Source organism: Procambarus clarkii, chromosome 33 (genome assembly GCF_040958095.1).
Source record: "Procambarus clarkii isolate CNS0578487 chromosome 33, FALCON_Pclarkii_2.0, whole genome shotgun sequence".
Classification (NCBI taxonomy): Eukaryota; Metazoa; Arthropoda; class Malacostraca; order Decapoda; family Cambaridae; genus Procambarus; species Procambarus clarkii.
Genome location: NC_091182.1, coordinates 1625309 through 1632091, shown reverse-complemented (window position 1 = coordinate 1632091; position 6783 = coordinate 1625309).

The following is a 6783-nucleotide window of genomic DNA, read 5'->3' as shown; positions in this document are numbered from 1 at the left end:
TGTTGTGGTGTTCGTTGTTGTAGAATTCGTTGTTGTAGTGTTTGTTGTTGTAGTGATCGTTATTGTGGTTTTCGTTGTTGTAATGTTAGTTGTTGTAGTGTTCATTGTTGTAAATTTCGTAGTTGTGGTGTTCGTTGTTGTAGTGTTTGTTGTTGTGGTGTTCGTTGTTGTGGTGTTCGTTGTTGTAGTGTTCGTTGTTGAAGTGTTCGTTGTTGTTTTCTTCGTTGTGGTAGTGTTCATTGTTGTAATGTTCGTTGTTGTAGTGTTAATTAGTGTAGTGATCGTTGTTGTGGTGTTCGTTGTTGTAATGGTCGTTTTTATGATGTTCGTTGTTGTAATGTTCGTTGTTGTGGTGTTCGTGATTGTAAAGGTCGTTGTTGTGGAGTTCGTTGTTGTGGTGTTCGTTGTTCTAGTGTTCGTTGTTGTGGTGCTCGTTGTTGTAGTGTTCATTGTTGTACTGTTCGTTGATGAGATGTTCGTTGTTGAGACGTTCGTTGTTGTGGTGTTCGTTGTTGTGGTGTTCGTTGTTGTAGTGTTCGTTGTTGTAGTGGTCGTTGTTTTAGTGCTCATTTTTGTGGTGTTCGTTGTTGTGGTGTTCGTTATTGTAGTGTTCGTTGTTGTAGTGTTCGTTTTTGTAGTGTTCGTTGTTGTAGTGTTCGTTGTTGTAGTGTTCGTTGTTGAGATGTTCGTTGTTGTGGTGTTCGTTGTTGCAGGGTTCGTTGTTTAGATGTTCGTTGTTGTGGTGTTCGTTGTTGTAGTGTTCGTTGTTGTAGTGTTCGTTGTTGTAGTGTTCGTTGTTTTAGTGCTCATTTTTGTGGTGTTCGTTGTTGAAGTGTTCGTTGTTGTAGTGTTCGTCGTTGTGGTGTTCGTTGTTGAGATGTTCGTTGTTGTAAAGTTCGTTGTTGTGGTGTTTGTTGTTGAGATGTTCGTTGTTGAGATGTTCGTTGTTGAGATGTTCGTTGTTGAGATGTTCGTTGTCGTGGTGTTCGTTGGGTTGATGTTCGTTGTTGTGGTGTTCGTGGTTGTGATGTTCGTTGTTGTGGTGTTCGTTGTTGTAGTGTTCGTTGTTGAGATGTTCGTTGTTGAGATGTTCGTTGTTGAGATGTTCGTTGTTGTGGTGTTCGGTGATGTGGTGTTCGTTGTTGTAGTGTTTGTTGTTGTAGTGTTCGTTATTGTAGTGTTCGTTGTTTTAGTGTTCGTTTTTGTAGTGTTCGTTGTTGTAGTGTTCGTCGTTGTAGTGTTCGTTGTTGAGATGTTCGTTGTTGTGGTGTTCGTTGTTGTAGTGTTCGTTGTTGTAGTGTACGTTGTTGTAGTGTTCGTTGTTTTAGTGCTCATTTTTGTGGTGTTCGTTGTTGAAGTGTTCGTTGTTGTAGTGTTCGTCGTTGTTGTGTTCGTTGTTGAAGTGTTCGTTGTTTTGGTGTTTGTTGTTGTAGTGTTCGTTGTTGCAGTGTTCGTTGTTATGGTGTTCGTTGTTATAGTGTTCGTTGTTGTTGTTGTGTTCGTTGTTGTGGTGTTCATTGTTTTAATGTTCGTTGTTGTAGTGTTTGTTGCTGTAGTGTTCGTTGTTGTAGTGTATGTTGTTGTAGTGTTCGTTGTTGTAGTGTTCCTTGTTGTAATGTCCATTGTTGTGGAGTTTATTCTTATAACCTTCGTTGTTGTAGTGTTCGTTGTTCTAATGTTCGTTGTTGTGGTGTTCGTTGTTGTAGAATTCGTTGTTGTAGTGTTTGTTGTTGTAGTGATCGTTATTGTGGTTTTCGTTGTTGTAATGTTAGTTGTTGTAGTGTTCATTGTTGTAAATTTCGTTGTTGTGGTGTTCGTTGTTGTAGTGTTTGTTGTTGTGGTGTTCGTTGTTGTGGTGTTCGTTGTTGTAGTGTTCGTTGTTGAAGTGTTCGTTGTTGTTTTCTTCGTTGTGGTAGTGTTCATTGTTGTAATGTTCGTTGTTGTAGTGTTAATTAGTGTAGTGATCGTTGTTGTGGTGTTCGTTGTTGTAATGGTCGTTTTTATGATGTTCGTTGTTGTAATGTTCGTTGTTGTGGTGTTCGTGATTGTAAAGGTCGTTGTTGTGGAGTTCGTTGTTGTGGTGTTCGTTGTTCTAGTGTTCGTTGTTGTGGTGCTCGTTGTTGTAGTGTTCATTGTTGTACTGTTCGTTGATGAGATGTTCGTTGTTGAGACGTTCGTTGTTGTGGTGTTCGTTGTTGTGGTGTTCGTTGTTGTAGTGTTCGTTGTTGTAGTGGTCGTTGTTTTAGTGCTCATTTTTGTGGTGTTCGTTGTTGTGGTGTTCGTTATTGTAGTGTTCGTTGTTGTAGTGTTCGTTTTTGTAGTGTTCGTTGTTGTAGTGTTCGTTGTTGTAGTGTTCGTTGTTGAGATGTTCGTTGTTGTGGTGTTCGTTGTTGCAGGGTTCGTTGTTTAGATGTTCGTTGTTGTGGTGTTCGTTGTTGTAGTGTTCGTTGTTGTAGTGTTCGTTGTTGTAGTGTTCGTTGTTTTAGTGCTCATTTTTGTGGTGTTCGTTGTTGAAGTGTTCGTTGTTGTAGTGTTCGTCGTTGTGGTGTTCGTTGTTGAGATGTTCGTTGTTGTAAAGTTCGTTGTTGTGGTGTTTGTTGTTGAGATGTTCGTTGTTGAGATGTTTGTTGTTGAGATGTTCGTTGTTGAGATGTTCGTTGTTGTGGTGTTCGTTTGGTTGATGTTCGTTGTTGTGGTGTTCGTGGTTGTGATGTTCGTTGTTGTGGTGTTCGTTGTTGTAGTGTTCGTTGTTGAGATGTTCGTTGTTGAGATGTTCTTTGTTGAGATGTTCGTTGTTGTGGTGTTCAGTGATGTGGTGTTCGTTGTTGTAGTGTTTGTTGTTGTAGTGTTCGTTATTGTATTGTTCGTTGTTGTAGTGTTCGTTTTTGTAGTGTTCGTTGTTGTAGTGTTCGTTGTTGTAGTGTTCGTTGTTGAGATGTTCGTTGTTGTGGTGTTCGTTGTTGCAGTGTTCGTTGTTGAGATGTTCGTTGCTGTGGTGTTCGTTGTTTTAGTGTTCGTTGTTGTAGTGTACGTTGTTGTAGTGTTCGTTGTTTTAGTGCTCATTTTTGTGGTGTTCGTTGTTGAAGTGTTCGTTGTTGTAGTGTTCGTCGTTGTGTTGTTCGTTGTTGTAGTGTTCGTTGTTGAGATGGTCGTTGTTGAGATGTTCGTTGTTGAGATGTTCGTTGTTGTGGTGTTCGGTGATGTGGTGTTCGTTGTTGTAGTGTTTGTTGTTGTAGTGTTCGTTATTGTAGTGTTCGTTGTTGTAGTGTTCGTTTTTGTAGTGTTCGTTGTTGTAGTGTTCGTTGTTTTAATGTTCGTTGTTGAGATGTTCGTTGTTGTGGTGTTCGTTGTTGCAGTGTTCGTTGTTGAGATGTTCGTTGTTGTGGTGTTCGTTGTTGAAGTGTTCGTTGTTTTGGTGTTTGTTGTTGTAGTGTTCGTTGTTGCAGTGTTCGTTGTTATGGTGTTCGTTGTTATAGTGTTCGTTGTTGTTGTTGTGTTCGTTGTTGTGGTGTTCATTGTTTTAATGTTCGTTGTTGTAGTGTTTGTTGTTGTAGTGTTCGTTGTTTTAGTGTATGTTGTTGTAGTGTTCGTTGTTGTAGTGTACCTTGTTGTAATGTCCGTTGTTGTGGAGTTTATTCTTATAACCTTCGTTGTTGTAGTGTTTGTTGTTGTAATGATCGTTATTGTGGTGTTCGTTGTTGTAATGTTAGTTGTTGTAGTGTTCATTGTTGTAAATTTCGTTGTTGTGGTGTTCGTTGCTGTAGTGTTTGTTGTTGTGGTGTTCGTTGTTGTGGTGTTCATTGTTGTAGTGTTCGTTGTTGAAGTGTTCGTTGTTGTAATGTTCGTTGTTGTGGTGTTCGTGATTGTAAAGTTCGTTGTTGTGGAGTTCGTTGTTGTGGTGTTCGTTGTTGTAGTGTTCGTTGTTGTGGTGCTCGTTGTTGTAGTGTTCATTGTTGTACTGTTCGTTGATGAGATGTTCGTTGTTGAGACGTTCGTTGTTGTGGTGTTCGTTCTTGTGGTGTTCGTTGTTGTAGTGTTCGTTGTTGTAGTGTTCGTTCAACACCAGACTGACTGCCTGGTGTTGAGTCAGTCTGGTGTTGACAAAGGCTTTAACAAGCCGAAACGTTAACCTCATTTCATATTTCTCTGTGGATTTTCCGCATATATAAATATATATATATATATATATATATATATATATATATATATATATATATATATATTTACATATATATATATATATATATATATATATATATATATATATATATATATATATATATATATATATATATATATATATATTGTGACGATAATCTCTTTCAAGAGAGATTGAGCCTGCTCTTCCCTACAAAGTACGTAAAAACAAAAGATAATATAGAAGATACGTCCAGCAAGTATCACCAAACGTTTTGCCCAGTGAGCAAATCGTACCCAGCACACAGTGACACCTGCTAGCTACCGCCACCATAAATCAGCAAACTGCTTGTCCTTGGCCTGCCTGTCGCTGATTGCCTGGTGTCCCGTCGCACCTGCCTTCCGCCCTCTGCCACAAGTTGATGTCTGGGCTGCAGTGCTTCAGTATTGTCACAATATTTCAGTGCTCATTGCAGTTGACATCTCTCGCTGGTAGACTAAACCTTGGCTTTCGTGTACTAAGGGAGGTGGCAGCTCGAAGCCAATATTCCAACTCCATTCATATTTATTTTGCTATCACTGTAACTCACTTGTCTTAACGTAACTTTTCATTTGCCAGTGATTATTCATATTATTTTGTTTGTTGACTTGTCTTTTATATTTTATGTGCTTAACTTTATTCATGTCTTGTTTTTCTAAAGTAATTAAAATTTCATTGTTAATTTACTTGTGTTATGTGTGTCTTCCCATTACCTTACCACAGACGAAAGCTCCAGCTTTTTTTTTCTATAATGTGAAGAGGCCCTGCCCCTAGCTTTTGAAACAACCGAACACCAACGCTTCACCGTCACAATATATATATATATGTCGTACCTAGTAGCCAGAACGCACTTCTTGGCCTACTATGCAAGGCCCGATTTGCCTAATAAGCCAAGTTTTCCTGAATTAATATATTTTCTCAAATTTTTTTCTAATGAAATGATAAAGCTACCCATTTCATTATGTATGAGGTCAATTTTTTTTTTATTGGCGTTAAAATTTACGTAGATATATAACCGAACCTAACCAACCCTACCTAACCTAACCTAACCTATCTTTATAGGTTAGGTTTGGTTAGGTAGCCGAAAACGTTAGGTTAGGATAGGTAGGTTAGGTAGTCGAAAAACAATTAATTCATGAAAACTTGGCTTATTAGGCAAATCGGGCATTGCATAGTAGGCTAAGAAGTGCGTTCTGGCTACTATAGGTACGACATATATATATATATATATATATATATATATATATAATATATATATATATATATATATATATATATATATATATATATATATATATATATATATATATATATATATATATATATATATATATATATGCATATAAATATATATATGTCGTACCTAGTAGCCAGAACGCACTTCTCAGCCTACTATGCAAGGCCCAATTTGCCTAATAAGCAAAGTTTTCATGAATTAATTGTTTTTCGACTACCTAACCTACCTAACCTAACTTTTTCGGCTACCTAACCTAACCTAACCTATAAAGATAGGTTAGGTTAGGTTAGGTAGGGTTCGTTAGGTTCGGTCATATATATACGTCAATTTTAACTCCAATAAAAAAAAAACAACCTCATACATAATGAAATGGGTAGCTTTATCATTTCATAAGCAAAAAATTTGAGAAAATATATTAATTCATGAAAAACTTGGCTTATTAGGCAAATCGCTCCTTGCATAGTAGGCGGAGAAGTGCGTTCTGGCTATTAGGTACGACATATATAAATATATATATATATATATATATATATATATATATATATATATATATATATATATATATATATATATATAGTGTTGCACAACCAGGTGGCGCTGCCACCCACAGGGAAGCAGCCAATCCCATAAGTATAGAGAACTGGATCACCACTCCAATTTTGTCCCCATTGCTTCTGAGACACTCGGCGCCTGGGGTAAAAGTGCTACCAGTTTTTTGAAGGAACTGGGTTCTAGGCTCATTGAAACAACAAGGGACCCTAGAGCTGCCAGCTTTCTTTTCCAGCGCCTCAGCGTGGCGATACAGAGGGGAACTGCGCACTGCATCCAGGGTTCCTGCCCGCCATCTGAGGAGCTGGAGGAACTCGACAACCTATGATAACCATCTTTGTAACCTATATGTAACTCCTTTTTTGTAACAAAGTTCAAATAAAGCAAATATATATGTGTACATACAAAAGAATGGGGGGTGGTAGGAAAAGATAATATCAGTGTTCAGTGAGAAACCACAACGTCTCCTCTGAATACTTTGTATTTTCTTCTCCGAGGCTATGGGTCCCCACATTGGCACCAGATGTGGTAACCCTCACAAATTTAAAAAAAAAATATATATATATAATATATATATATATATAAATATATATATATATATATATATATATATATATATATATATATATATATATATATATATATATATATATATATATATATTATATATGTATATATATATATATATATATATATATATATATATATATATTATATATATATATATATATATATTATATATATTTATATATATATATATATATATATATATATATATATATATATATATATATATATATATATATATATATATATATAT